The sequence below is a fragment of the Manis javanica genome, chromosome 6 (assembly GCF_040802235.1).
Source record: "Manis javanica isolate MJ-LG chromosome 6, MJ_LKY, whole genome shotgun sequence".
In the NCBI taxonomy this organism is placed as follows: Eukaryota; Metazoa; Chordata; class Mammalia; order Pholidota; family Manidae; genus Manis; species Manis javanica.
This window is the reverse complement of record NC_133161.1, coordinates 143,980,533-144,007,925: the sequence shown is the minus strand read 5'-3', so window position 1 is coordinate 144,007,925 and position 27,393 is coordinate 143,980,533. Positions and strand designations below refer to the sequence as shown.

The window sequence follows — 27,393 nt, the reverse complement described above, 5'->3', positions numbered from 1 at the left end:
TTCATAACGGAGGGAGGCACTTTCACATGAGCCTTGCGAGCCCCGCTAATGAGTTGAAGTTCAAACCTGAGCAGTTGAGGGACTTCAAGCATGGTCAGAGGCTCTCTACGTGAGTTCTGGCTCTGCTCTTACTAGCTGCATGCCTTCAGGCAAATCACTTCACTCCCGAGTCTCATTTTCTTGTTCTGGAAATTAAGGATACTAATTTATCTGCGACCCGCCTTTCAATGTTACCATGAGAATCAAAGGCAGCTAATCGATATGAAAGAGTTTTGTCACCCAGAGAGCACCGTAAAAATGTGAAGCACTGTAGGAGAGGCTGAGTGGACTTGAATTCAATTCTCTCTTTCTCAGAAACCTGGCTGCGAGTGGGGGGGTGAGAGGTGGGGAAGGACGGGGCTCAGGCGGCAGCGTCTGCTCCTCCTGGCGACTTCACAACAGGCCTGAGAAGTTAGAGGAGGCTTCAGTGCCAGGCGGTGAGACGGGCACAGTGCCCTCCCCTGCGTCAGAGCTGGGCTCCGCCTCTGGCTTCTCACTTCCCTTTCTGACGTCAGGATAGAGCGAGAGCATAGTTACTTCAAAGGCTGGCCTTCCTCTTTATCCTCTTTCTACCCTGATTCATTTTCCCCTGATGGTATTTGAGTTCTTCTGATCTCCCCACGCCCAGGGTATAACAATTTACATGGGAATCTTGGAGTGACATCCTGTGGAAGCCAGTTCTCTTCCTGCCCCATGGATCATATATAATGCAAACATACATAATACACTCATGAACACACACACATCTACACACCCACACATACATATATGTGCACACATAAGGCACCCATGTGCACATGCACACACATACAAACACATACTTGTCCATATACACATACATGTACACCTACACACACACACACATACTTTGGAAACCTGAAAAGCATGTATCACTTCACAGGGCTTTTTATAGGCACTATTTCATGTGAGCCTCACCACCACCAGGAGAGGAGAATAAATGGGATGTTATTTATTATCCCCATTTCACATAGGAGGAGACAGAGGCTCAGAGACTAGCTAGCCCACTCAGGAGCAGTTACTGAGCAGAAGGCAGGCCTCTGACAGGGTGCCCTGGGCTTTTCTTTGTGCCCTTCCAGGCCACATCTGAGCAGGCATTACTCAAAGCGGGCAGCCTGAAGCTGGGATAAAAGGATGATGGGAATTGAGCTCCGACCCCAAGTCAGTAATCTTCCCCTGGCCTCCGCCTTCTCCTTTTCCCAACCACCTCCCCTCTGGGATGAGGACTCAGGATGGATTTCCTGAGTATGAAAATCTGCCTGTGGAAGTCTAGAAAGGCTTTCAGTCTTCCAGAAACCCAAAAAGGGCTGCCCACCCCCCTCTTCCTTCTGAATTGGACTTTGCACAACCCTAAAAGCCAGCAGATGAAAGGGAAATTTAGGATAGTTGATGTGTTGCAACAGTGTAACAGACTCCAAATTGTCTTGGCAAGATCAAACCCCAGGGCTACATAGGTAATTCCATCCTGAGGAATGGCTCTTGTCTCTTTGTTCTAGTTTTCACTTCTAATTTGAGGCAACAGGATAAATAAGCAAACAAAAGTGTTCATGCAAATCTCAGAGTCCCAAGGAAGGAGAAGCCCTGGGCTCTGACATTCTCTGGGTTTTTGTCCCTAAGCTTTTGGAAGCTACAATCCTCATTGAGAGGATTTAGGCTGCAGGTGCCAGAAAGGCCAGTGTCTTTGTCCAGAATAAAGCCATCCCTGTGGGGTCTGAATTCTGAACAGAGGTATTGGGGATGTTGGTGGGGTGCTTGACCCCACCTCTGCCCAAACCCTCTGCTTTGAGTGCCTCAGGGGTCAGGTAAGAGCTCTGGGGCCCATTGGTTGCCCCTGCACGCCCCCCTCAGGTGTCTTGAGCAGGATAAACCAAAGCCCTGGCTGGCATCCTATCCAGTATCCCACACTGGAATCCTTTCTTTGCCCCCATCAAGCTGTGGAGTATTAAAAAAATTACTGTACCCCTCCATGCTTCAGCATTTATAAAGAAACCATGCCTTGTTTCTGACTGGATCCATCTTCTGTTAGGGCTGTTTGCTGTTGTCAGAGAGTTAAGCTGTGGGGCGCCTGTAGGAAGATGGAATCTTCCTGGACAAGGGTGGTAGCGTGGCTGTCGAAGAAAAAGAGGGTCTTCCTGCAAGAGATCCGCCTTATGAGGGATACCTGGGTACATGAGATGGGCCTGGCATTGAGCATTATAAATATCTGGGCTCTTCCTGGTGATGGTCACTAAAATGGCATCTGCCCCATGAAGGACAATGCAGAGGTATGGACTCTAGGGACCAGTGGGGATGAGACAGGGCCTACAAGCCCTGCAGGGCTTTACCCGTCACAGCTGGTAAACCAGGTGGCCCAGCTGCCACATTCCCTGTGTTTTTTCCCCTCTGCTAGTTATTCCCCAGCTTCTTGTAAAGTATTACTTGAACCAAGTTCCAACTTCCTTCCCTATGCCATGGGGAAGAAAGGGGATGACTCCCTCCATCCCCTGAGGCCGCGTGTTAAGAGAAAGCAGGCTGGCATTAGCAGCAGTCAGAAGAGCCCAGAGGGAAGATGACTCAGACACAGAGACAAGACACACAAGCCATCTGCCCCACTGTATCTGGAAAATACCTCTCGACAGCCACTTTGGAGATTCTTGGTCTTTGGGTACTAAAGAAAGATGGCACTTCTTTACAGTAATAAATTGATTAAAAGTTTCCTCAGAATTATTTTCTCCTTGAGCAAAGGGTCAATGCGATGTAGAGGTGCCAGGGGTGGGAGAACACCTCTGGTAGATACGGTGGCTTCCACATTTTCATGTTAGCAGCGGCAATCTCTCTTTTTACCAAAATCTTGGAAGGGGTACCACTGTTTACGACTGACAGAAGTGCAAGTGTTCTGCTTGAAGAGGGACAGGAGCACAAGTCTTTCCCAGGTGGACCCTTCCTATTCCTATTTCATCCCAAATGGCCCCTTGAGGCACTTTCCCAGAATCCCAGGGATCCATGACAAGAATCTGATGAGCAGCAATTTTATTCAGACTCCCTGTTTGTAGAGGAGGAAACCTATGTACAGAGAAGCGAGGCGACCTGCCCAAGGACACACCCTGGCTAGTGTGCAAGTGGGACTCCAGGCCAAGGGTTCCCAGTCTCCAACGGTGGGGCCACGCCACACTGATGCACTACTGTTGGATCTTAAAGCTCTGCAGACAGATGGGTGGCAACGGGGCTGCTGAGGGTCGGGGGTGGCCCTGAGAAGTTTCGTGGCGAAAACCTGGCATGGGCAGAATATGCTGGTGTGCACTGTGGTGCCCCTAAGCAGTGAGCCTGAGCAACTCCATCACATTCTGCTGCAGTGTGACGTACTGAACCTGGCCCGGGAGATGCTCCTGAGCCTGGATATCTACATGAGTCGCAGCTTGGAACAGGTCATGGTCCCTTAGTTGCTGGAGGACTACTGGTTCCGAGTGCCCAAGTGCATGGCACAGTGCCCAGGGTGCTGCTAGACGGGATGTGGGCAGGGAGTCTGGGTGGGGTTGCAGGTAGATTCAGCTCCAGGCAGGGGCCCAAGGCTCTATGCTCACAAATACCAAATGCTTCTAAATGTTCACAGCTCCTGTGCCCTTTAAGTGGCATCCAAGTGAGTTGCCGGGTGACTGCTCTAAAGATGCCCACACCTGCTACAAATTAGAGCCTCAGCGTTATTTTAAAATACTCGATATGAAAAAGTTCGATAGCTTTCAAATCCATTAGCCCTATCGCAAGGTATTTTAACATTACATTTGTCAATGAAAGAAGATGTCTTTAAATATAATTTCAACCGCTGTAAAATTCTGAATGTGCTGCTGACGTTTGTGCATCAAGTTTTTTGTCCATGGAGATTATCAAAAATTTGAAGAGGTCAGTACCGAAAACCTGAACAAGAATTACATGCAACCATTTCAAGCATAAAATCAGATATGAAAAGTTATACTCATGGAAACAATGTTATCATCTTAAAATTAGAAAATGGATGCTAATTGCCAAAATCTAAGTGCTATGCAAAGTTGAAATTTTAATATCATCCCCAATACTTTGTATTTTTATTCACTCCTTCAACAAACATGATTTGAGAGCCAGGCAATATCCTAGCTCTGGGGAATAGATCCCTGAACAAGCAGACAAAGGCTTCTTTCCTTGTGGAGTTTACATTCTACTGAAGAGAGTCAAAAAACAAATAATACAATACAGCATGCAGGCTGATGAGTAGTACGGAAAAAACTGAGCAGAGGAAAATAGGTTGAGAAAATAAGGTGGTCAGGGCAGGCCTTAATGAGAGGGTGACATCTGAGCAAAGATTTGAAGGAGGTGAGGAAGTAAATGAGCTATGCAGACATCTGGGGAAGACTATTCCAGCAGAGGAAAGAATAAGTGCAAAGGCCCGGAGGCAGAGCAAGCTTGGGATGTTCAAAGAATAGTAATGAGGCCGTTGTGGCTGGAGAGCATAAGAGAGTGGTAGGAGATGAGATAAGGGAGGTGAAGGAGAACAGAAGGTGAAGTGGCTTGTGGGACATTTTAAGAATATTGCTCTTAACTCTGAGTGAACTGGGGAGCCATCTGGGGTCTCTAGCAGAAGAGGGACATCATTTGATATTTTCCATTGTATTGAGAAAAGCCTGCAGGGGTGGAGGTCACATTAGGGGCACTACCTGTAAGACTATTGTGAGAACTCAAGGGAGAGGTGACCAGGCTTTGGGACACAATAATAGCAGTAAATGTGAGCAGTTTATGAATATATTCTAAAGTTAGAGACCAGAGGATTTTCTAATATGGAATATGTATACAAGTATTACATAATGCATATGTAGAATAGATAGAGAATATGGAATATGAAAGAAAGGGTCAAATATGACTCCAAAGGTTTTGGCCTGAACAACCAGAAGGATACACAGGACAGTAACTGAGTCAGTGATGGGGATGGTGGGGAGACTGGGTGCTGTGTTTGAGACACCTATTATACTTCTAAGTGGAGATGATAAGTAGGCAGTTGGATATAACAGCCTGGAGTTCAGGGGGATTTTATTTTATTTTTATCATAATAATATAATGTAAGGAAAATGTAATGGTCTTTACCAGCCAAACCATATATCTTTTGATTTCCCTCCCTCTCTCTTAATTCTCTCAAGTTTAAAAAATTACGTATTATCATTTTCTATGGAAAAGTTTGGAAGCATTGTCCTCATAGTAAGGGCCTCTGGCCTGAACAGCCAGCAGCCCTGAGTTCTAATTTTGTTTTATATGTAGACCTGACAATCAACGTGGGTAATGCCACGGCTGAGCCCTTTATTTCTGGTGATATCTGTTCTGATTGGCCAGAGTCAGTGCCCTACTAATTGTTAAATATTTTGAACTTCATCCCTGGTTGTGGTAGAAAGAGCACATGACTTGGGGACTGGAAGGCCTGACTTTGAACACTCTGGGCCTCTCACAGGCTGTGTGATGGCTGGGGAGCATCAGGCAGGTTTGCTGGTTGACTGGGTGGTGGCCATTCACTTTTGGAACCCTCTTTGTGTCTTTGGGAACTTACTGGTCTGTGGTGCTCCTGGGGCCTGTTGTTCTTGGTGAGCTCTCAGATGTACACACTCCGGGTAGGAGTCAGGATCCACTAAAGGAGCCGTGCCCCGTGGCAGTGAGGGTGTGAACACATGGCCTACCCACCTTCAGATGATATCACTTGGGAATTTGGAGTCTACGATAGGGTTATAAAGGCATGGGAACAGTTTGCAATGCATTTGCCAGTGGCCAAGGTGGACATTCTGTGAGCTATCGATATCTTTCCCCAAATTTCTAAGTTAGCTAGCGTCGGTTTCTGTTGCTTGCCGTCATGAACTCTGACTGATACACTGACCTAAGGCAAGCTACTCATCTCTTTTGAGCCTGTTTTCTCTTGTTCTTTGTTTTCTCTAGATGGAGATAATATCTATTGCAGAGTAGTAAAATGAGACAACAAAGTTTCAAGCACTGAGCACAGGACTTGGCAAACTGGTGGAACTTAAGCAATGCTATTTCTCAGTGACAGAACTCTCTTTCTCTCAGCTGCCCACGGTTGCTTCATCGTGGAGAGGACAGAGAATGCTAATCCGTCTCATTCTCTTAAACCTCTTAAGAGGGTAGTAGGCTGATACCCAGGGCTGCAGGGCATGGCCCCGCTTAAAAAGCTGGGGAACGGGGAACAGGGCCAAATTAGGGCAGCCAAGAGGTTGCTGAGGTCAGGAGGAGTGCCATTAGCTGGTCCGGAGCTCAGCCGATCATCGGGTGTGTACCCCTGACTTCTGCCTTCAGCGAGAGGGCTGCAGCCTCACGCATCAGCCCCCCTCCCCCCGTGCCAGCGCACACCAGGGGCAAACTGCAGGGACGCCTGAGTCAGCCACAGAGCCATTCACTCTGGGAGGCTGAGGCAGAATGAGGTACAGGTTGCACCAGCACCCGGTGTCTCTGAGGCTGTGTTAGCAGGGGGCTGTCAATCTCCAGGCGGAAAAACAAGAGGCAGAAAGAAGAAACAATCAGAATCAGACAGTGACAAGAGCAAGGGAGCCAGAGGCTGGAGGAGTATTTTAAGTAATGTTTCAGAAATGGCTGCATGAATGGTCTCCCCACGAAGGGGATGCTGTGGAACTGATGTCTGCATCTGAGAGCTCAGCAAGAACAGCGGGCCTCGGGAACACAACAAGCCAGCACTGACTGCTCTCTGAGCAGGAGCCCAGGTCAGGGGCCACACGTTCACATGTGATCACACATGCACTATTGCACACAAGCACATGGAAACGCCTGTACACACAGGGAATGTGATAGGCACGTACACATAGAGCACACAGGTAGCCCAATCCATGCTCCACACACTACACGTGAGACCCTGCCCTGCCAGGTCAAGGACAATGGCAAAATGCATCCACTGGCTAGGGTGCTATTTCCAGGGAGGCCAAAGAAGAGCCCAAGCCATGAGTAGGTGCCTTAATTGTTGGGGAGGGGAGGGGAGGGCACTGCAATTTTCCAGAAGTTAGCTGCTCCCTCCTGCATCTTGTCTAAATATCTGCACTGCCCTAGGGAACCCCCAAAGCCTATTTAACAAGGATAATTAATTTAATTAACAGCCTTCTGTGAAAGTGGTAAGATTGCTATAGCAAGGACATTACTAAATAGGGTACCTAGGGCTGGACACACAGCTTCTGTCCTCCCCTACACTTCCTGACATCTAACCCACCCTCCCTGCAAACCATCTGGGCACAGGTTGAGCATATGAGATTCACCATCTCTAAAATGGGGGATTACCTACTTTTGTCTGCCTCGCAGGACGGTGATGAGATCGTGTCCATGAACATGTTCTACATGACATCACGGATCCTGGGGGGCATACAGGTTGGCTATTAAGAGAAGCTACGGGCTGTCATGCAAATTTGGAAGACCTTGGTTGGAATCCCACTTCCTCGGACTGAGGCAGAAGGCCTGACCTCTGCCCCTTGGTTTTCTGACACCCATCCTTCTCTACATTGGTGTCATGAGGACCCAATGAACCCATGCATGTTCAAGCACCTTATAACTGTAACGTGCATGCCACATTGGATTGTCAGGCCCTTGATGGGACCTGGAACACCTGCCATTCCCCTCGGTGGTTCTGGAACTAGTTAGGCAACGGGCTGACAGCTGGGTGCTGGCAATCTAAGATTAAAGGGGTGCTTGCTGCCCAACCAAAACTATGTCCTTCTAGTGGAGTATTCAAGAAGTCCATCGGCAACTAGTCCCTGACCTGCTAGAAGGGGCTTGTGAAGTGGTGATGTCCCTTTTCTGGGCCTTTTCACCAGACAGGGAACAGACTGGATGCTTCTTCTAGAAACCCCACCAGTGTTATACTTCACAACAAATCTAGGCTTCACTTTTTCTACCTTTCCCCCAAGTCTCAGGGATTCCCTACAAATAAGATACTGGAGGCTGTGGGCATTCTTGAGGAATACAAACCTGAAATCCTCCTGCATCGCCAAATGTCCCGTTGCACAATGCGGCGCAGGGGCCCCGCTTCCCCGCCAGCAAAGCAAGGATGGCGTCGGCCTCCCAGAGAGGCCGTGGGGATTCATCAAGAAAGGCCAAGCCAGGCTGAGAGGCAAGGCGGGGCTTCGGCTCGACACCTCACTGACTGAGGAGCTCACCACTGCTCAGCAGCCTTGAAGCACATGGGGTTCACTCTCCTGCCTCAGCAAAATGGCCAGAGCTCCAGGTGGAAGGCCTCTGGGGACACTTGCAAATGGCTGAGTTGGAAATGTCCAGTCCGGGAGGGCAGTCTGGAATTCCCTTATGACAAGTAACCCAGTGGGATTCAGAGGCCTTGACTTTAACAGGGCTCAGGCCCCAGATGTCATGCAGTCCACAAGATTATAGCCCTGGACTAGCACTGAATGTGCCCTCTGCTGTCCTCTGGGCTTCCGCTGGCCTTTCTGACCAGCAAGTGCAACCACTGTGCAGTGGGAATGCCCTGGGAGAAGAAATGAAGTGATGTGGACGAGGTTCCAGGAGCCCCCGCCAGATTTTCCTGGGCCTTGTCCAGCGCAGGCAAGCAGGGCAGCTGAGAGGCAGTGGCGGACGTGTGGTGGAGCGCGCCGGGGAGGAAGGGAAGACTGTGCTGGACCATTCCGACCCCCCCAGAGCCGCGGCGGCCAGATGTAGGCCTGGCTCTGGACGCCTTCTGCCCTCTCCTCTGAGCCCTTCCTGTGCAGATGCCTCTGCTAGCTGGGGTCAGGGAGCGGAGATGACCCCTGAGTCACCAAGGAGACGGCGGCTTGTAGCTCTGATCCACTTGCTTTCTTGCCCAGGGAAGAAGATGGTCCAAGCGTTTGTTCCTTCCTGGAATGCTTGTTGGGATGAACACGCAGGCAGGCCCAGAGGGGAGCCATGTAATGGGAACACCATCTTCCAAGTTCCAACCTCTCTCCCAGGACTCTAGAAGGCCGCCCGTGGCTGCCTGCCCAGGGAGAGCACCACACAGATTTCTGCAACATTGTAAGGATTTTCACCATCAGTATCAATTTGGACAAATAAATCTCTGGGAAGAAATGTGCTGCGTGGGAAGAACACTGAACTCGGGGCGAGAATCCCAGGTTCTAGTCCACCTCAGCCACCAACCCGCCGTGTCAGTGACCCTCATCTGTAAAGTGGATGGACAGTGTCTGCTGTGCTTGCTTCATGAGCTCACACCAAACGGTGCAAAATGAGTCTGAGCAAGGGAAGAGGAGACACGCGTGTCACACACCTACTCTGTGCCGGGCACTTCACCCAGCAGCCCCCGCTTGCTGAGCGCTTCACCCACATCATCTTGTTATTCCCTTCGGCAGCGGCAGAAGTGGCTATAGTCACCCCCATTTTACAGATGAAGATTCGCTTGAGTAAGCGGTGGAGCTACACTCTCCTGGACCTGCGGGCTCAGCACCACCTGGTAGCTTGTCAGAAATGCAGAATCTCAGGTGCCACAGCAGATCTATGAATCAGTCTTTAACAATGCTCTAGACCATGAGGGTTTTTTTCAAGTATTCAAGTATACAAGTCGAAATACAAGATGTTACAAGTAGTGTAACAAGGACATAATGACCTCTGGGGCAAACTCCCCCTCCAGGAAGGGTTTCTGGGAAACTGTTCCTGTTTCTGGGGTCATATCCTATTCTCCATGGCAATTTGTTAGACAGTCAGAAGCCATGGGCCCAACTGGACTGCCCTGTAAGACTTGTGTGCACAGCCTGGCCGGCCACCCAGAGGCCCCACCCTGAGCCTGGGATCTCTTCTTCCTGGAAGTAAGGCAGAAGAAATCCTGCCTCATCAGTTCTAGAACTTGTTTCCCCAGATGAGTTGCTAGCTGGGCAGGATGTGTGAGTTCCTGGGGCCAAGGCCGACTCTGAAGCATTTTTCCTCCCCATTTAATGCTGCTGACCCCCAACAGGGCAGTGATTGGCCACACAGCATCGTCTTGCACAGGTGGAGAAGCTGCGCCCACCAGGGCACCTGGGTAAGTATCCTGATCTTGGCACTGGCATGAGGCAGAGCTGCCCCAGCAGCAGCTGCCTTGTCTCACATGCCCTCCTTATAGGAGCTTTCCAGTCGTTTAGCTCCGCCACTGTCTTGAGCCAAAATTAACAGTCTCCTGAGGGCCCTCAAAGCTCTCCACCCACTGTCATTCAACAGAGAGCCAGTGGGGAGCCAGCCCTGGTTCATCCTCCCTGGGGGCCACCCCCCTGCACCACCTCCAGGCCTGAAACCAGGCTGCTCCCAGGAAGGAGCCAGGCCACACTGACAAGCGGTGCCAAGAGGTGCCAAGCCTTCCCTCTGCTGTTTGGTGCAGGTGGTGTCCAGCACAGAGAGACAATAAGCACAGAGCGCTGCGGAGGCCAAGCCTTGCCTAGGAGACTGGGGCGCCTGAGCCTCCTCCCCAGGGGGCTGGGCTGGGAAGATTAATTCAGGGGGTGGGTGGTGGCAGTATAGCCCAATGGTCAGGTGTCCAAGCACTGGAATTGGACACACAGGTTCAATCGCAGATGTTGGCTTTAACCTCTCCAAGCCTCAGTTTCCCTACCTGCAAAATGTAGATAATCACATCTAATAGTACATACCTCACATAACGAAGATGTAATGAGATAACGAATTTAAGAGTTTAGCAGATGCTTGAAGAATAGCGAGCCCCTATTAAATTATAGCTGCGATTGTTATTCAGCAGGCCTGTCCCTGCTGCCGAAAAACACACAGAAAAAAAACTTAAAAATAATGAAAAAGCTTATAAACACGAGACAATAAATATAGTCATTCACTCAGAACGCCTATCCTGAGACCCTGCAGGGCATTGGAAAAATGGTGGGGCATAAGATGTGGTCCTGCCTCATCCACTCAGAGGGGTGGGGGGACCACTGGGCCACATGCTTAGAATACAGGGGGTAAGTGGGGCCATCGGGTGGCATTTAACCTAGCCTGGTGACTTGGGGAAGGGTTCTTGGGGGAGAGGGCAGCATCGAGTCTAAGATGAGTCACTGAAGCTCAAAGGGACCTATGGAGCCTCGGGAGAAGGTAGAGTGCCCTGGGCAGGGGGTGTGGAGCAGATGCACGGGTCCAGGTGTGAGGGTACTTGGCACACGTGGCGCCTGCAGGCAGTCGCTGTGCCTGGAGCCCAGGGAGATGGGGGGCACAGGGCAGGGCCAGCTCATGAAGGGCCTGGTCTGTATGCCCACGAGATAGGACTCTGTCCAAAGTGCCTGGTGCATGTAGGTACTTGATAAATAGTGGCTGTTGCTGAAGAGAAGATAATGCTAAGTCTCTGAAGGATTTTGAGCTAGGGAGTCACATGGTCAGTTACCTATTCAGAAAGCTCACTCTAGGAGGCAGGGAGAGAGAGCCAGGCTGGCTGGCAGGGCCCTGCTGCAGGCCCGTGTGTGAGTCCAGGGAAGAGCTGACGGTGTGGACCAGGGGCAGGGCATGCGGCACAGAGGACTGGTGCTGGTGGGGTCAGACAAGGCAAGTCCAAAACACGGCGGTGGAGACATGGGAGAACTTGATCGAGGAGAGACAGCAGTGTGCTGCCGGGGCAGAGGAGGACCCTGGGGAGGAGGTGTGTGGGGTGGGGAACAGGCAGCGGGAAAGGCCGATTTGCCAGCTCAGGCATCCAGAAGAGAAAGACCACTGTGGAGGATGCAGACACAGGGGGGGACAATCCCTCTGTCCGTCCCCAGGGGGCAGCTTCTGTGCCCCTCCTGAAAACCCTTCATCCAGTCAGCACTGACCCTGGGTCAGGCTCTGGGCCCCGACCAGGAGCAAAGAGGAGTCGCCACCTGGGCTTCTGTTCTCCAGACGTGCCCAGGCCAGGAATGTGGAGAGAGCAAGTATTACACTCACAACCCCTTTTACAGAAGAAAAGACTGCGTCTCCAGGCTTGTGACTAGCCCAGAGAGCTAGTTTGGGGCAGAGCAGATGCTTGAAACTTGGTGCTTTGCCAATAAACACGGCACGGCTTTCACTACAACATTCCACCTCCCGGAGGAGAGCCCCCAAGTACCAACCACCCTGGGGTTGTGGTTTTGGTTAAACATCCGGTGACATAGCACCAAGGAGGGTGGAGATGTGGGACGTGGGAAGCCACAGGTCACTCAGCCTCTTGCCTGGAGGCAATTACCTTGCCAGGACAAGTGGCTTGGATGAATTCAAATTCAAAACTCTTTGGAGGGTACAACATTGCATCGCATTTCACCTCCTAGTATTCCAGTAGAGGACTTGGCCTCCTACAGCTCCCTGGAGTCCCCTGCCCTTCAGGAGGTCCCTGATTTCCTCCGTGATATTCCCTGCTGCAGTTTGAAACCTGTTCCCAGGAGACAGCAGCAAGTAGGAGAGAGAAGCGTGGCTCCACCAGCCCTGCCTCCGCGGGTGTCACAGTGGAGGGAAGTCCGGCAAGGTGCTGTGGGTAGGGGGGCAAGAATCGTTTTCATGCAGCTGGGGTGGACCAGTGCATGCCCTCTGCACCCACCCAGGCCCAGACAGCGGACCACGGACAGAAAGGAGGTCTAGATCCTCTCAACCAGCAGGTGGTCAGAGAATGAAGGTGCTGAGCGGGAGACCAGGAGACCAGAGCAGGGAGGACCAAGTACTGGACAGAACGGGGACACCCTTGTCTCCATCTGCTGCTCCTTTTTCCTGCCTGCTCTCCCCATGCCACCCTACCAGGAACTGACCCCCGACCTACACTCATGATTCATTCCTAAGATCACAGAGCTCACGGCTGGGGAGCTTTGCAACTCCTTATGCTTCTGGTCTAGGAGCTGGAGTCCCAGATGGCCAGGCAACGGGAGCCGTTTTCCTTGCAGACATCTTCTGGGGTCATTGCACCTCTGGGCACTACTCTCCCCTCTCCAGAGAGTGGGGTCAGGAAGGGGGAGACCATTCCACCCAATCCTACAAGCACGGGCTCGTGCGTTCATCCACTCACCCCACAAGTCATTATGTAGCACCTGCTCAGTGCCAGGCATTGGGTCCGCTTCTAGCAGTGAGCAGAGTGGACACGATCCCTGCCCTCAGGAGGCTTGCAGTTCAGGCTGCTACACCCTTACTACGTGTCCTTCTAGGACTAGCCAGTAGGGGGCCCAGGATGAGTAAGACAGAACCCCTCCCCTCAGGACCTCATGATCCAGTCAGGGACATGGCAAATACACAACCGCACACCAGGCTGGCCCTAGTAAGTGTATAACCCAGAGGTGCTGTGCCTGTGACACACAGAAGTCTCTACAATCTGAAGGGAAAGGGTCCCTTTAGCCTCCCTCAGCCACCTCTTTACTTTCAGTACCTTTTGCACCAAGATGGTCTCCCCAGTATGGGACCTGAACTTTTCTAGCTCTATTTTGAAGTCATACACTCCTGGGTTTGATTGCAATGGCAATCCTGCTTCCTCGAAGATGCTTCCATTTATGGGTGTGTACTGTGGAAAGGGTGCTAGGGCTGAGGGCTGGAAGGGAGCCCTGGGGCTCTGATGCAGCTCCACCACCTAGATATGACAGTGGGGCAGCACTTCACCTGTCCAAGCTGTCATTCCCCATGGGGACAATGACAACTACTGTATGTGCCACACAGGATGTGAGGACCTCATAAGTTAACAGATGCAAAGTAATAGTAAAATGGTTATATCTATCATGCACTGAGTGCCTGCTACATACGAGCTCTGAACAAAGGGCTCTATAGGTGTTATGGCAGGGAATTCTCCCCTGGGCTTGGAAAGGTTGACTGATGCCCAAGATCACACACAGGTAGAAAGTAGCCAGCCTCAGATTCGAGCCCAAGTGAATCCCAGAGGTGGAAGTCCCAAATACTCCTCAGGACCTACTCTCACCAAAGCTATTCACAGAATTAAAAATGGGCCAATGGGTGCACAGGATGAAGATGTCTTCAGGCAGCAAAGTCTTGCCTGGAAACGCGTCAGACGGTGAGTCCCAAAGCTCACGCTCCTCTCGCCTCCCCCTGCTCTGGGTGGCAGCCCCTCTCACTCTCCTCTGCTTGGTTTCATTCCCTGTGCTGCAGGGGTGGGACACCCAGGACAGCCAAGCTGTTGTTTTGAGGTTCATTTATTTTAATAAAAGTTAAATTTCTGTGGCTACATTTCTCTCCACAGACCATCAATATTTCAGGACTATTGCTCAGCCCAGGGTGGCAGAGATGGCCCCCTCCGTGTCTGAGCTGCAGCTTCCAGTTAAAAGTTCAACACAGAAAATTTGATGCCTAATAAATTGGAGCCTTCCCTGCTTTAAATCATTTTTAAACCACGATTGCTGCACAAAATATAATTATTACAAACTGGTCATTTGTAACAGAGAAATCTCATTAAAATGATTCCATGCTGGAAAGGCAGGTGGGAGGGGAAGTGAGGGGGTGGCGGTGGCCCGGGCAGGTGGGGGCTGAAGGAGCGGGAGGCCTGAGGAAGGCTTGGGAAGGGCTGGGGGATGCTCTTAATTACAGATTGATTATTTCTGGTGATTGAGCACAGAATATAATCAACTCAACATTTCTAGACTAGAGCAGAAAGGGTGGGCACAGGCGGGATGACAAGGATTACAGAATCTTCCACATCTATTCTACGCAGAGCAGCTGGCTTAGGGGTGGGTCTGGGGTGGGTCGGAGGGCACAAGAGTGGCACCAGACCTCCCCCCTGGTACTTCTAGCTAGTCTCTGGCCCAGGGAGGTGACTGCCAAGTTTGCCAGGTAGTGTAGAGATTTACTTCTCCCATAGAGGACCATGACAGCACTTCGGTCGGATCTGTGGCCAATTATCAGGGAAACAGGATGCAGGACTTTAAATCAAAGCATTCAAATCCCAGCTCTGGCCCTTGGGAGTTGGCACCTGTGGGGAATTGGTTCACCCAAAGTGCCCAAGCCTTGGATTCCCGGTGACTGAAACGGGCATAGTACTACCCTTCCAGCCCTGCAGGACTGTGGTGAGGGGCACCTGAGACAACATAAATGCAATTTACCTGGCACAGGACCCTGGAAAACCTGTCCAACCTAAATTTCCTGATAAAGACTGTGAGATATGGAAAGCAGCTGCCAGGGTGGACTTGCCTTCCTGGGAGAACGTCAGGAACAAGACAGATGCTCCTCTCCCGGGAAAGGTGTGGGGAGTCCTGGGTGGTCCCACTTGAGGCAGGGTGAGGGGGTTTGGCCTTGCCAGGACCCACCTGTGGCAGCCGCACCATCCCTGCTCTGGCACTGACGCTGGGCTCGGGGGTCTTCACTTTGCCAAAGCCGCCCCCAGGGCTTTTACCCCTCTTGCATGGCCTCTCCAGGAGCTTCCAGTGGTGCTGAGAAAGCCGCAGGCCCATCTCCTCCCTGCTTGTGTGGGAGGCAGCTGAGGAACCCTGCCTGGGAGAGCGGAAGGAGGAGCTGACCAGCCTCCCTGGCCTAGCCCTGCGCTCCCAGCCTGCCGAGGCGGGCGTCCCAGCCCCTCCCGTTCCTTATTCTGGAGCCCCTGCTCTCGAGCCCAGCCGCTGCGGTGGTGGGCAACGCAGCCCTTGTTTCTCAGACTTCAGCTCTCCTCTGGGACAGCTCAGCTCCGCTCAGCCCAGCAGCCCTCAGAGAGCTGAACCAAGAAACTCCCTGCTCCTCCTGGCTCTGAGGAACCCCAGCTGGAGGGAGTTCCAGGCTCTTGCACTGCGGGGGAAACCGTAGAGAATGCACGTGGTGTCTTAGTCCGTCCAGGCTGCTCTAACAAAACGCCACAGACGGGGGATCTTAAATGGCAGACATTTATTTCTCGCATTTCTGGAGGCTGGGATGTCCAGGATCAAGATGCAGGCAGATTTGGGTCTTGGTGAGGGCTCACTCCCTGGTGTAGAGGTCACTGCCCTCTTGCTGTGCCCCCACAGAGTGGGGACAAGGAGAGAGCCGTGCTCTCCTCCTCCTCTGTAAAGCCAATAACCTCATTGTGGGGCCCCACCCTCCTGACTTCCTAAACGTCAATCACCGCCCAAAGGCCCCACCTCTGAACGCCATCACACTGGCGTTAGAGTCTCAACATAGGAATTGGGGGAGGACCCAAACACTCAGCCCAGAGCAGCAGACAATTAATTCCCTTGCAAGGAAGGTTCCCCACCCCCAGCTGTCATGAGCCCGCAGAACATGGGCCAACAGCATGCAGTCATGCATGTGAATGCAGGTGTGCACACATCTGAACAGGTCCTGTATCTTCCAGAAGTTTCCTGAGGGCAGAGCCACAGTTTCTCTATACTCCTTGCCTACCCACAGCAAGATCAATACACTGGGAGCAAAGATCTTCCCAGACATCCTCAGACCAGACATTCCGTGGCGTACTGGTTTGAGCCTGCCACTTCTAGCTGCCTGGCCTTCAGTAGGTCAGGTAACCTCTCTGGCACTCCTCTTCGACTTGTATAAATTGGAGATGATAATAAAAGCTGTTCTGCTTACTTAAGGAGGACAAAAGATATGCCAGGGGGGATTACGCTTGTGTTCATCATAAACTATTACTGACCGGCCCAGGGTCATGGGGGCACAGGGGGGTAAGGGCATCCTCCTAGTTCAAGCTCCTCTGTGCTCCCTGAGGATTGGAGGACAAGGTGTCCAGGCTATGCCACCCAAAGGACTCTGCCTTCGGCCTGCACTCTCTGAGCACATCTCTGTGATTGGCTGGTCAGCCCAGCCCCCTGCAGGTGGGATGGGTTCAGGCAGGTGCCATGGGTAGACAGGTAGCCAGGAGCCCAGTGTGGGGGCAGGATCACACAGGGGGACCCCTGTGTGTGTGTTGGTGGGACTGTGGGTGGCTAATAGAAGAGAGACCCCCATTGCTCCAAATAGCTCTGCATCACAGCGGTGGTGGGGACAAACCAGTTTGCACACTCGGGGTGGGTTGCCGCCTGAGGGTTGCCAGGGAAACCATGGCTGCATGAGCCCCCAGCTATTTGCCCCTTCGCCATGGAGACTGAGAGATGGAGGCAGCAGGGGTAACAGAACAGGTGGCCCCCACCGTGGGCTTTGGGAAACCCCAGCGGCCCCCATGCCTACCACTGGGGGAGGCGGTGGGTGGCTTGGGGATCAATTTGCCGATTGTAAAACTATGTTCAAATGTCAATTTCTTCTCTCCTCCTCGTGGGTTATCCCCCCTCCGTTCCGTCAATCTGTCCCCCTCCTCTTCCCTGTTCCTGGCTTGTATTTCATGTTAGCACAATGTTGATCTTTGAAGAATGAAATTTGGCAACAAGTGAGTGCCTAATATGACCTCATCCTGTCTGGTGTTTTCAGGAAAGGACGCCTCCTGAAAGGCGGGGGAGACCTGGGGGTTGGGGTGCCCAGGGTGAGGCTGGGAAGCCTAGCTGGGGAATCGAGGGCTCTCTAGAGTAAATGGGCCTCCCTCCCCACCATGGGGCTGCGTGGAACGGCGCTCTTCTCTGCAGTCAGACTCCTGAAGCCGTTTACTACCCTCTCCAAAGAAGACATTAGCCCTGGCCAACAGGTTTTCTGGAAACTGCCAGAAAACTCTTTAGACTTCTCTTATAGTACCAGTACATGGGTTCCCTCCCAGGCCGTCTGGGGTAGAGGGGCAGTGGGCTAGGAGGGCTCTGCTGAGGTCATCCTACCCAGTTCTGGTCTCCAGATAGGTCTCCCCCGCAGTGTGCAGGACAGATGGCTGCCTCCGGGGCCCAGGTACCCTCTCCCGCTGCACTGTGAGCCCCAACTTTATAGGTCTGGTCTCATCGGGGATGGGGTGGGGTGTCTCCTCAAAACGCAGGCCAGGCTTGTGTAGGAAGAACGACCCTTTCGGACTTCTCCCCGTCTCTGCGCTGTACATTGGCCTTTTCCCTTTTCCCAGAACCTGAAGACTTCATTCATCAGGAAATGTTGATTTTTGTTTGTTTCTGTTCATCATGAGCCATGGGCTACTTCTCCAGGGAAGCACACAATTGAGAGCTATTGACGCCTAGGCCTCACCAGCATGTAGGGAGGTGCCCTCATGGGCTCTTTCAGTTCTGGCCTCTAAGCTGTCACCACACCCGGCCCACCGCCTGTGGCATGGCGCCAGCCCCTCAGTTACTCATCACCCCCGTATCCACACCCCGTGGCCCTCCAACTCTGGTACTAGCTTGCTGGCCAGCACACCCTGCCCACTGGCCCCACCCCACCCCACCCTGGCCATCTGTCCACCTGTTAGGCTTGCTGGCTTGTCTCTGCCCGTTTGATGTTCAAGCTGTCGGCTGTGACAATCATATCTGATCATTAATAATGCAATAATGGAACAGTGACTGGAGAGACACTTGGATAATCAGCTAGCACAGGCTCATTAGCGGCCCAGAACAATCACAGCGATGTAATAACAGATCCCAGGAAATTTCAATTAAACCTGGAACTTTGTTAGGGTTTCATTTTCTTTTCTGCACAGTGAAGGACAGAAAAATTGCCATCAACTAAAGGCAACGCAAATCTCCAAAAGACACCCCTTCCCCTGGGTGTGCGAGGGAATTAAGTCCGCTCTGCCTCAGCTCCTGCCCATCTTCATTCTGAGCCACTTAATGAATGCCTTCTCTGCCCTCAAGAATGTTCCAACTAAGTCCCTGGCTTCTCTTAACAACAGCTTCTGGCCATAATGGTAGAGAAGATGATGCTAAGAATTAGCAGTCATTGAGAGCTCAACATATGCCAGGCACTGTACTAAACCCTTTACATGGAATATCTCATTTAAAACTCACTACAGTATATTGAAGTTCTAATTAATATTCTCGTCATTTTACCTGTGAGGTCAGCCACAGTCTCAAAGTTAAGAAAGATGCTCTGGGTAACACATCTTGTCAAGGTGCAGCCAGAACTCGAAGCCAGACCTGCCCGGGTCCAAAGGCTGTGATTACTTCTATTCTTTCTCTCCTCCTGTCCCCTTTGCCTTCTCGCTCCCTTCCTCTGCCTGTCTCCTTTCTCTCTCTCTCTCTGCACTAGGTATTGGGGGAGCCTGGGAAATGCAGCAGAGGGAGGGGATAACCACCTACTGTACTGTGGAAAGCACCTCACATCGGGGCCTTGGTCTCCAGTTGACGGTGGGCAGCTGGGAGATTTTTATAGAACAGTTTCCCTGAGTACCGCCCCCAAATCAAACCTCCTAATCTGAATCTCTGGGGATGGGCCAGTTTTTCAGTCACTTAGGTAATTTTGAAGCCTCTTGTGCTCAAAAACTCACCCAGTGCTTCTCCACCACACTGGTGGGGACAATTGGGGAAGGGCCGTTGGCCCGGCCCTGTACCCCTGGGTCTGAGAGAGAGGGTGAATCAGAACAAGGCTCCTTCTGAGAGGGCATGTGGCCTTCTACGACCTCAGCTCTGGCTTCAGTTTTCTCCTCCCTGACAGGTACGTTTGCATCCTAAGATGCCTTCTAGCTCTGGCAGCCTGTGACTTGAACAGAGGTTTCCTAGAGTGGCCAATGCCTTGTCTGAAGTCTATGAATTGTCACAGCTTATGAGGGAGATACCACAAAGCCAGGGGTCCCTTTCCAGAACCCCTTAAGTCATAGTTTCTCTGAAGTCAAATCACATTCATTCATATTTGCCTTTACATTAACTCATTTTTATTTACAGAAATGCTTCTAAAAACTGAAGTTTATGTCATTGCCATATATGGAAAGCCATATCCCCTGCTACAGATAGAAAGTAGCCATCAAAGTTTCAGCATCTAACTCACCGCCTGCATACTCAGGGTAGGCAGTCTGCACCAGCTGAAATATCACTCACAGCCCTCCTTTAAGAAAGTTCCTGATGACTAACCCCTCTGGCCGGCCAAGCTGCAGCCCCACAACCAATCACTCCTATGGGAAGGAACCTAGGGTGGGCCTGTCCTGAAGGGCAGAACTGTTTTCAGTCTGATTGTTCAGGAATCAGATTCTGCCGGTGGGACTAAGCTCTAAGTATGCAGCATTGCCCTTCTCTGAACCTCAGTTTTGACACCTGCAGAATGGGTGTCATGAGATAGGAGGCATACGTGGGCTTTGCTGTGGTATGGGCTCGCTTATCTGAGCCTCATGTCCTGGTCTGTGACACTTGTCAGACCTCAGCTGGGTACCCAAAGGCCTAGGACCCAGGCCTGCCCTCATGGAGCACCTCCCAGCCATGAGGCAGACCCCTGAACCAAAGGTGTTCACTCTAACTCCAGCGGGGCCACTCCAGGGACGGGGGGAGGCACTCAGAATGGGTTCCCTCTGAAAACTCCCTCCTCTCACCCCCAACCCAAACAGTGCCTACTCCTGCCCTGCACAAAGTGTGAGCCCTCTGTTTTATCTATTTGGGGTCCATTCGTGCGTGGTAGCTTGCCTTGGGGTTAAGAGCACAGGCTTTGGGGCTGGCCCCAACTTAAGATTTGTGTCACTCATGGCAAAGGATTAACCTTCCTTGGCTCTGGTCTCCTTATCTGTGCAACAGTGGCCCTGTAAGGATCACTTGAGAGTGTGTCTGCAAATCGCTCAGCCAAGAGCATGACCAAGTTAGCCCTCCAGAAACATTACTTGTAGTTTTTTTTTTTCTTCTATAAGAAATTCTAGTTTTGAAACAGGACAGACCTGGGTTCAAAGGCCGTAGCTACACCTTGCTGTGCATATGCCCTGTGAGCCTTGTCTTCTCATCCGCAAAGAGGGGTAATGATAGCGACCTCTTAGGCAAGGATGTGAATGCAGGGTCCCTAACGCTGCCCACCTCCATCCACTGCCTTGGTCTGAAGGGAGGCCACATACCCAGCCAGCAAGTCTAGACTAAAGGTTCAGGGTTCACAGGTATGAACCCCCCATCCCAGCCTGGAGTGGCCCCCCCTTGAGGTGTCCTTTCCCCATCCTGAGTCCCAGGTCACCGAAAGGACAGGCCTCTCTCCCCTGGTAGGCCACGGCTGACCGCCAGTGTGGACATCACCACTGACCACCATGAGGGGCACGTGCAGCCCAGAGAGGAAGGGACAGCTGCCACGGGTGAGTTCAGGGTGGACGGCTGTGGGAAGGAGAGGAAAGAGGATAGAAAGAGAAAACTACACCCCTCTTCTCCGTCTCTCTCACTCCCTCCCCGCTCATCCAAACCCTCGCCAGCCCCTCAGAACTCTTCCAGGGGCAGCCGGGGCACAGAGGGGAGGCCGGGCCTTCTGGTGGAAGGTGTGTGTGAATTCTGTTCCTGCCGCAGGTGAACTAGAATGTCCCTCCTCTGAGCTGGTCACCTATCAAGGGTGGAGTCAAGCTCTCTGCTATGGGTCCCTGTGAGGAGCACATAAAAAATTTGCAGATGGTAAGGCTGCTGTCCTTCCCTTCACCCCTTTCCCCAAGCCAGGACACCCTTGGCCGATGCAGAAGCCCATATTCTCAGGTGTCACCCACTACTGAAACATTCAGGCATCAACGATGTAATTAATTATCCCTCTCTGGGCTCCGGCCAGGGCAGACCTGAAGGCCCCTTTCTCCATGATGGGAGAGGGGACAGGTGATATTCATCCAGGGCAAGCTTACACTGGAGCACATGAACGAAGCCGTGACACCTCGGAAGGTCACCCCCAGCCCTGTGCTCACAGGAGTGGCCCTCTTCCTGACCTGGCACTGATGCCAGAAGCCGCCAGTCCTCAGCCCACCGTGCCGCACCCCACACTCCAGACAAACAAGAGCCTGTTTGAAGCAATAATCCTTCAGCAATTACTTGTAGAAACGGGATGGAGAGTGCTAGAGACAGAAAGAGGAAGGTATTTCTTTGTTCTCTGTGCTTTGAGTTAGTTTTTAAATTGTCCTTGTGTAGATAAAGGCATCTCTCCAGCGACTCAGCCCCAGATCACGGCAGCTAATCTGCATCCGGCAGATCAAAATAGCCTCCAAACCAGATGGAGACCCAGAGCTCACCAGGAAAGCAGAACCGGTTCCGAGTGCCGAAAGTGGGGATTTAAATAGAGTCACGAGAAGCCTTCTTGGGAGTCTTCTGGAACCAGGCAAGGTGGAGAGTGGGGATAGGATTTTCCAGGACTGGGAAGAAGCTGGGAGAGGGAGGCCCAAGTTAAGGAAGGGAAGGGCGTGTCCCCGCTGGCACTCTCCCTATAATCTCCTTCAAAGCCTTGAGAGGAAGCAATCTTCCAGGGGGTCAGGATGCTCGTGCGCCTGCGGTGTTCAGACGTGAGCAGGAGGGGGGAGGTGCTGCATGTTTCCCGGACAACATGGTGCTGCGGAAAGGTCTGGGCTCTGGAGCCAGACTGGTTATCTTCTACCCATGCAAACTTTGGGTGAGATAATCAGCTCCCTTGAGCCTCAGCTCTCTGGTCTGTAAATTGGGATTATGGTATTTGTCTCTTAGGGTTCTGGTGAGGCTTAAGATAAGGAATGTGAGGCGTCACGCTATAGACTGCACATCTGTGTCCCCCCAAAAGTCATATGTTGACATGCTAACCTGCAGGATGATGGTACTGGGAGGCAAGGCCTTTGGGAGGTGATTAGGTCATGAGGGTTGAATCCTCAGGAATGGGATTAGGGCTTTTATAAAAGAGACCCCAGAGAGCGCCCACGCCCCTTCCACCACGTGAGGATGCAGCAAGAAGCCTTCCTGGTATCTGTGAGCTGGGGAGCTGGCCCTCACCAGATCCCAAATCCACCACCATCTTGTTCCCAGACTTCCCGGAGTCCAGAGCCGTGAGAAATACATGTTTACTGTTTAAGCCAAACAAACCCAGTCCATGGTACTGTTACGGCAGCCACAAGGGACCGAGACACTCCCAGCCTGGCATTTTCGGGGCTGAATGTCCACCGCTATCCCCAAACCCCTTCCCTGGAGTCCACCCTGGGGAAGGGCAGGAGGGTGTTGAGGTAGAACTTGGCCTGATAGAAGAGAAGCTTGGGAGGGTCCTCGCACAGTCTTGACGCAAACTTCAGTCTCTCCTCCGGGCCAGCCTAACCCCCTCCCCAGGGCACAGATGTGGTTTCAGACCAACAAATGGACGCTCACTTCCAGATTCAGAGTCCACAGGAGGGAAGGGGCCACGTCTGTATCCCCAAGGTTACTGCCTATACATAGTAGGCACTTAGTGAACACCTGCTGATGGAACAGCTGAGCAGCTGAGTACTTCCAGAGGCCGGGATGTCAGCATGCCTGCCACCCGACCGCAGCCAAGGACACAGCCCGGGACAAGGGAAGTGAAGCTTGCAGTGCATCACAGAAACTCCCAAAATGCTCCCATGCAGCTGCTGCCCCCGCTTGGCCCTGGCCCGGGCCCGCTGAGTCCCTGGCTTAAGGGTCACTCCGCAGTTAGCGCAAGCCAGCCTACCGTCTGGGGTTGTCTCCTCTGTGTTACCCTAACCATCCAGTTCGGGGGTCAGCGTTCCTACAGGAAGGGGTGCTCCCTGAGGCAGACTTAGTATTGGGAATCTCTAATCTTGTGCCAGCACAAGGCCTGGCAGAGGGAGGTGGGTGGGTAGGCAGGAAGATGGCAGGGAGGCTGGGTGGGAGTCGGGTGTGTGGATCTGGTGGGACAGGGGTCCTGCAGGCCTGTCTGGGGCCCCCATTCCTGCCTCCCCTGTCCAAGTACTGCCGAGGCCCCCTGTGTCAGCCGCCCTGTCGGCCTGGCCTGGCCCCCCACTCCCGCGTGTACTGGTGACCAGTCCCTGGGGATGGCGGGACTTAATGAACTGCCCAGTTGCCAAAGCTGCCTTTGTTCCTGGCAGTTCAGCAGAGGAAATCGATATCATTAATGGACAAAATCTGGATTGTGATGTGGAGATTTGGGCCAGGCCTGGTGACTGTGTGACTGCTTGTCCACCTGCTGGGGAGGGAGCAAAGTCTCTGGGGATGAGCCCTGGCGGGGGCCGAGAGAACAAGCAGGCCCTTAGGGGGCTCCCCAGGTTAGAGTCGGAGATCAGCGGGACAGCCTGAGGAGGCACAGAAGTGCTAGAAGGGGGAACCTGCCAGGGGTGCCATTTGGTGTGCTGAGGAAGGGGGGGGCACAGAAGAGAGGATGATGGGAGGGGCTGGTTGGCAGCAAGGATCCTGGGAGGAGCCACAGGGAGGACCCTGGCATTCAACAGCCCGGGGACAGGGCAACAGGACTCAGGCAGAGCTGGAGAGCATGCTGGCATGGGGAGCAAGAAAGCTGGGGGAGGAGTGTGCCCACAGTATGGGGCATGCTGGGGCCTGCAGGGAAGAGGTGCCCGAGCACCTCCCGCAGCTGGAGTGAAGGGACACCGCGTACACCACCCCTCGGGCCGCTCTCCACACCCACACTCCTCAGCTGAGACATCTGTCAGTCGAGCGCCCCCACCAGGGCAGGACCAGTGCAGTGACTCCATCAGTACTTGCATCAGCACCAGCTGCCTTTGTTTTGCTGTGCGCTGTGTCCCTGTGTCCGTGTCTCCCTGGTCCCTCCCGACTGGCACTCACCTTGGTCCTGTGATACAGCCCGCAAACAGCTCTGAGTTCCCAGGATACGGGCAGTTCAAGATCACAGTGAAGTCATAGGAAGGAACAACACAAAGAACACAGAAATGCACGAAATCACCCTGTGCCTGAAGGTGGAGTGTCATGGTACCAACTTGGAAAAACAGATGCTCAGGGTCTCTCCTGCCATTCCTTGGGATTGCAGACACTCTGGACCCCAGTTGGAGGTTGGTGACCCAGCCGAGGGGGGCTGGAGATGTGCTCAGTGTCCCTGGCCCTGCTGGGGTGGGGAGGCAGCAGGTTGGGAGGAAATGGTCCCAGACCACAGGGCTGGCTTCCTTGTGGTCTGTGGGGATCTTCCATCCAGGCCACGATCCTGGCTGGCCAGGAGCACCTGCGTGGAGCCCCACCTGGTGCCTGGCAGGCCCGCCAGCCCTCACACCTGGGGGAGGCAAGGGCAGATGAGAACTCAGTGTTCCAGAGCGTCCTGGTGGCATCGCTGGAGAACAAGTCTGGGTGTGCAAGTGATCTCCATCCCTCATTGTTTCCTCCCCATTCCAGTCCCAGCGAGGCCCCTTGCTAATGAGCCAGATCCACTGGCTCCCTGCAGAGGGCAGGTAGGGGGAGGTGCTCAGAGGCCTGAGCCAGTGAGCTGTTCCCAAAGGGGGCAGGGCAGGGGGCTGACGTCAGGAAACGGTGCTAGCCAAAGGGGTTCATGCCAGTGGGACTGCCAAGAGGCAAGTCTTAGCAGGGCTATTTGCTCAACAGCCTGGAAAAGCAGCCCCAGCCTCCTCCCCAGCTCTGACCTAGGAGAAACTCCCTTGGGAGTTCTTCCCAGCCAAACCTCCCCACCCCTTCTGGGAACTGGGGGCCTGGGGCCAAGCAATGTCCGGGGAGCAGCAGATCCGTAGAGCACACTCTCACAGTGGCAGAGGCGGCCTCCATGGCCAACACCCACCCAGCCTCTGGTTGTCTCCAGCCTCATTCTAGGCGTCTGGGGTCCTCAGCCAGAGCCACGGCCAGGGAATCAGCTCTTCCAGTCAGCAGTGAGAAGACAGAAAGGTTTGGGAAGAGGCTCTTTTCCCATTGTTTGACCACCAGAATAGGATGGACTCATGGCTAAAGTGAGGACGTCAATCCTGGAATCATAGCCACATCACAGCTAGGAGCATCTTTAGAGTCATTGATTGCATGCCCCTCATTTCAGCGACGGGCAGATGCACCCACGAGCACACAGTAGGTACAGAGCCTGTCCCAGGGGAGCCCAGCTTGTCTCAGCCCTTCCAGCGCTTGAGGCCCCTCTTCCTGCCTGTCCCCCAGGGCCCTCGGATAGCATCTGCAAGGGCCGAGTGGTCAGCGGAGTAGTCAGGGGCTGAGATAGACTCCATTTGATGCTTCCTAGGAAGCCTGCTTCTGAAACTAGCAGGAGGGCCCCTTGGGGACTGGGGCAAGGTTAGAAGAGGACCCAGCTGGAGCTACCGCAGCCCTGGCCCAGGCTGTCCAAGTCCTTCTCCCCCTGAGTTATGATGTCACAGAGGAAGCCCTGGCCTCGAGTCGGGAGACCTAATCTGCTACTTGGAGCTGCACAGCCTTGTAGCTAAAAGTCAGGGAACCTCTCCAAGCCTCACACTCATCTGGAAAATGGGCCTGCTATAAATGCTCCCCAGATTCATTAGGGGGATGCACAGGTGCCGGGGCAGAGCGTGTGCTACAAGGTGTGTGGCTCAGAATAGGCACCCAACCACTGGTGGCCTTCCCTCTCCACTCCTGCGCTTTCCTCTCTAGACTTCAGTTGCCTGAACTGTGAAAGGCAGAAGCCAATTCAAATGGTTTCTCTTGTAGCTATGACCCCCACCTCCAGCCCCCAAGTCTTTGCCTAGTGAGTCAGATGGTGCTAACACACACGCTTTGCATAACAGCCCTTTGCTGTACACACACACGCACGCACAAAGGCACATCGGGCATGCTGATTCTGTCACAAAATAGAACTTCAATCCTGGGTCACACGTGTCCCGTGAATATAGTATTCATAGGTTTTCAGGAACAGTTCTGATTTATGCCTGTTTGTCATCCAAACTGTGACATTTTTAGAATGAAAGTGTTGCCAGGACAACAGGCATAAGCCAGGAATGCCCTGGGAATCCTATGAATACTCATCAGGGCCTGCATCTCTTTGGGCAAAGAAGCCTGCAAGCCCATCTCCTGCCTGGGATGCGAATGACTCTTTGGGGGTCTGCTCCCCAAAGTCTCCCGAGCCCCTGGGCAGGTTCTCTGCTCCTCCTCTGGCTGTCCCGGCACCTCATGCCAGTCTTGCCTCATCACAGTCACCTGCTGCCATCGCTCCATTTGCTTCTGGCCGCTCACCCTCGTCATGAGCCCCTTAGGCATGGCAGCCCCCTGTTCACACAGCCTGACATGCAGTCTATCTCAATAAATGTGTATGGGAAGAAAGAGTACATGAGCGCCCCCACTAGGAGAGGGAAGCTAGGCAGAGGGTAGGGGGTTAATGCGGCTCCTGGAAGAAGCTGAAAGAAGTCAGCTCAGCAACAAAGAAGAGAGCTGTTGTTTCCTGCCAGGCAAGCCAGAGCGGGCTTCCTCCGCACTCTCCCCTTCATCCCCGATGCACACATCTCTGCAAATGGCACCTGGTGGCTGGCCAGGGAGCTGACATCTTTGTGCCCGCAGGTGACAGACCGAGAGGACAGACGGTGCTTTGTTCAAAGTCTTCCAGAGCTGGAGTCTCTGTACCCACAAGAGGAAAGGCAATTCAGATCCCTGCTGGGACCACTCCCGCCCTCTGCAGACAGTGCCCACCCCAGCTAGGCAACCAGAGCAGCCAGAGCGGGGCCCCTGTGCACTCTGGTGGGCTGCCTAGGTGTCGTCCCTTGTCACTTGACAATGGAGAAAGATGTCTCTCTACTTCCCAGCTCACACGAGCTTTTGAAGACACTATCTGGCTGTG

At 53.0% G+C, this 27,393-nt stretch overlaps 1 long non-coding RNA gene across 1 annotated transcript in view; it reads right to left on the bottom strand.

Moving 5' to 3' along the window:
* The window catches only part of LOC140850025 (uncharacterized), a 60,068-nt gene extending 35,031 nt beyond the window's left edge, over nucleotides 1-25,037 (bottom strand). The window contains exons 1-2 of the long non-coding RNA XR_012132673.1: nucleotides 24,435-25,037; nucleotides 8,026-9,050 (exon numbers count right to left, since the gene is read on the bottom strand). This is a non-coding gene — a long non-coding RNA (uncharacterized lncRNA). The remainder of the gene's footprint in view (nucleotides 1-8,025; nucleotides 9,051-24,434) is intronic.
* Between the last annotated feature and the right edge of the window lie 2,356 nt (nucleotides 25,038-27,393).